General features: G+C 38.2%; 1 non-coding gene across 1 annotated transcript; it reads right to left on the reverse strand.

Annotated features, from left to right (window-relative positions):
* Window positions 1–284: 284 nt before the first annotated feature.
* Window positions 285–389, reverse strand: LOC118758044 (U6 spliceosomal RNA). Its single transcript, XR_004995500.2, has one exon. It is a non-coding gene; the product is annotated as a U6 spliceosomal RNA (small nuclear RNA).
* Window positions 390–3,927: the final 3,538 nt, after the last annotated feature.

Genomic DNA, 3,927 nt, shown 5'->3' on the forward strand with positions numbered 1-3,927 from the left:
TCCATTCGACTCCATGCTTGTGATCTGGGAAAGCAGAGGAGATTGGCTCGATAAGCTGGGAACTGCACCTGCAGTAGAGACTGTGAGGAAACTCCTGTGGTTGTTGAAGCCATTTCAGAAGTATATCAGTAAATGAAAGATTAGTCTGTCTCTCCTTCTCTCTGTAAATTGGCCTATCCAATAAAAATAAATAAATCTTTTAAAAACAAATTCAGGCATGGAGTTTTGTAACTTACTCAAAACAGCATAATATTAAAGCGCTGATGATAGAGATGCTTATATTAAATCAGCCATTGTTGGACCCACTATTACGTGTCATTCTTTCTCAGGGACTGTGATGATCTTCTCTGCATCATTCCAACTTTAAAATATGTGCAGCCACAGTAAACAGTGCATAACATTTGTGCCTACCTATTTTTCTAGCATTACTGAACAGTAAGCCCATCCTATTATTATATTAAAAATGAAGAATTAACAGCATTTGCAAAGATGTCTTTACTTGCAGAAACTGTAAGGCAGATGATGATTTTTTAAAATATTTATTTTTATTTGAAAGGCAGATTTACAGAAAGAAGGAAAGATGGAGAGAGTGAGCGGTTTTCCATTCAGCCAAAGTCATGAGCCGGGGATTCTTCCGGATCTCCCGTGTGGGTGCAGCAGCTGATAGACGTGAGCCGTCCTCCTCTGTGTCCCGGCTCTGCAAAAAACAAAACAAAACACAGCAAAACAAAACAAAAACAGCAGAATCAGAAAAGGAGCAGGGATCAACTGCACCAAATGCACCCTTTTGGGAAAGCAGTAGTGGCAGGCAGTAAATTAACCACCTCACTGGCCCCAGATGAGAACACTTTGAAAACATTAGATAAATATGTGAACCTGAGTATTAGTTTTCCTTTCTTATTTGAAATTTACACTGAAGAATGTCACAGAATGGGGAAGATGTTAATGCTACTGAACTATTCACCCAAATGCATCTCCAGAAGTATCCAAATGCTATCAGAAAAAAAAATTCAAATATATACGTAATTATTTTGGGCATTTCATATATATTCTCTAATTTTGAATCACCATATAAAACACTGTACTTCCAATGAAGTGTTTTAAATCAAATCACCAAAGAGCAGATAATGAATTCTCAAAATTATGGAAAATTGTGCTAAGATTAAAATAGTTGTTATAAGGGTAACAACCAGAAAAATCAATTAGTCCTAAAGATAAAATCTTTCTTAATTAAATAATTAACATCAAGCCATACTTATACCAAACAATAGCAAAACAATACATGACAAATATGCACCCATTGTTGAATCAAGTTACAGTATGCATACTGAGCAATTTGTATTTAAGCCATTACTTTTTTTTAGCTCCTTTGAGGGATCAAAGATCCACAGTATGTTTTAAAGGCACTAATATTTTGGTCCAAGACCTTGGATAATTACAATGCAATACATCTGCAAACAGGATGGATCCTGTTCTAAGCTTAAGTCCAAAAAATGAACTTCAGAAGATTCCTAGAAGATGTGTTACATTGCATCATATGTGTCTGTCATGCATAAAAACTAGTTAACTAATCTGCCTGCTTTGGGTTCATTTCTTTTCTTAAAAAAAAATTATATATATATATATATATATATTCTTTGAATTCAAACTCATAAAATCTGTTGATGAGATTCAGCTTCAGAGGAATATTTCCTGGCTCATAATATTTCAAAAAACACATTTCTGGAAACTTTAGTATATTAAATCTTATTAATGGAGAGGTCTGGAGCAATCATTATTGAGTTGTCATCAGAGTCTACAGAATATAAATCTAAACAAATGTGTCCAATATAAAAAGGATTTTTTTATTAAAACCACCTTTCTTTAAGATTCTGTTACCTCAGTATGTGACTATTTTGTTTAAATGGGACTTTTCCTCATGTCACTGAGGCTGGTCACTGCTGGCTGGCATTCCATCAAAACTGACACCAGTGAGTGGAGAAGTGTTTGAAAATGTAAGGCTTTGTATAAAGTGCAGCGGTCAAAGCGAATATCTTAGCTACAACTGTTATTATAAAGGCTGGAATAAGATTTCACCACAGTCTTTTTTGAAGTAATTGGGAATGCTCTTGTTTTGTAGAATGCTTGCCTTTGTTTTGTAGAATTTTCAAAACATTTTATTTATTTATTTATTTATTTACTTATTTATTTATTTATAGTCTTCTTTGGGCAAAAGGAATTTATGAAAACAAACCTATTTCTATGTATTCCTAATTAACTTTCCTAACCTAATCAGTGCTGAGATCTGATATGCATATTGCAAAATGCACCACATTTTAAAAATTAATTTCCAGGCTACTGAGAATTCTGATTTTTCCATGGCCTAATGCAATAGTCTAGCGGTTGAAGTCATCGCTTTGCAAGCACCAGGATCGCATTTGAGAGCCGGTTCTAATCCCGACAGCCCTGCTTCCCATCCAGCTCTCTGTCTGTGACCTGGGAAAGCAGTCAAGGACGGCCCAAAGCTTTGGGATCCTGCACCCGCGTGGGAGACCGGCAAGAAACTCTGCCTCTTGTCTTCGGATTGGCTTAGCTCTGGCCGTTGCCGCCACTTGGGGAGAGAATCATCAGACGGAAGATCTTCCTCTCTGTCTCTCCTCCTCTCTGTAAATCTGCCTTTCCAATATAATAAAATAAATCTTTAAAACAAACAAACAAAAAAAACAAAAATTGACTTTGCTGCTGCTGACATTGTTTCCACCTTGCAGTGATGTGAGCTACAAACACATGCATAGCTGCCTTCACATGGAAAACCGACTTTTCTTTAAAAATTTATTTAATTTTTTTATTGTAAAGTCAGATATACAGAGAGGAGGAGAGATAGCTAGGAAGATCTTCCGTCCGATGGTTCACTCCTCAAGTGACCGCAATGGCCGGTGCTGCGCCAATCCAAAGCCAGGAGCCAGGAACTTCCTCCAGCTCTCCCACGTGGGTGCAGGGTCCCAAGGCTTTGGGCCTTCCTCGACTGCTTTCCCAGGACACAGACAGAGAGCTGGATGGGAAGTGGGGCTGCCGGGATTTGAACCGGCGCCCATATGGGATCCCTGGGCGTTCAAGGTGAGGACCTTAATCATTACGCTATCGTGCTGGGCCCAAAGTCAATTTTTTATGTAACTCATCGTATGTAGCAATCCATGAAACTAATGAAGTCAGTATTAATATATTGCCACTGTGAATAATAATTCTCAAATATAAGTTTCACCATTTAAATGGGGTAGTTATACTCAGTTACAATAAACTCTGATTTCAGCAGTGCTTGTGAAATTCTTAACCTAAGCCAGAATTATATATGTGTTTCTAAGACTCTAATGGGCAGGGAAGGAATGCCCAGAGCCTTTTCATTTCACAGCAAGGAAGGCACCACCTGCTTCAAGCAGGAGGGGGAGGGAGTTCACTTACCTCTTCCAGCTGACACACACGCTGTGATTCGTGAAGTAAGCAGATCTACATCCAGCGACAGCACCAGCCAACTGTTTTTAAAAGAGTAAGATGTTTTAGACTAATTAAGTTCAATGTTAGAAATATATTACACCTCATATTTTATATTTTATCACTCTTCCTCTGTTTTAAAGGATCTCACATACGTTATGAAGTGCAAAACTATAAAACTAGACAAAGCCAGCTCATTTTAAAAAAGTATTTATTTCATTTATTTCAAAGGGAGAGTAAGAAATTGATTTCCATCTGCTGGTTCCTGGGGAGTGGTCTGGGGGAGCCAGCAACGCAGTGTGTGTAACCGACATGAATGCCAAGGACCCAAGCACCGAGCCATCACCTGTGGCCTTGGGAATCGAACTAAATTCCAAATCACGCCTCGATAATAGAGAATGCGGCCGTCTCAATTGTCTCCTTAGCTGCTATTCCAAATACCTGCGCCACAGACACCTT

The sequence above is a fragment of the Ochotona princeps genome, chromosome 12 (assembly GCF_030435755.1).
Source record: "Ochotona princeps isolate mOchPri1 chromosome 12, mOchPri1.hap1, whole genome shotgun sequence".
Taxonomy (NCBI): domain Eukaryota; kingdom Metazoa; phylum Chordata; class Mammalia; order Lagomorpha; family Ochotonidae; genus Ochotona; species Ochotona princeps.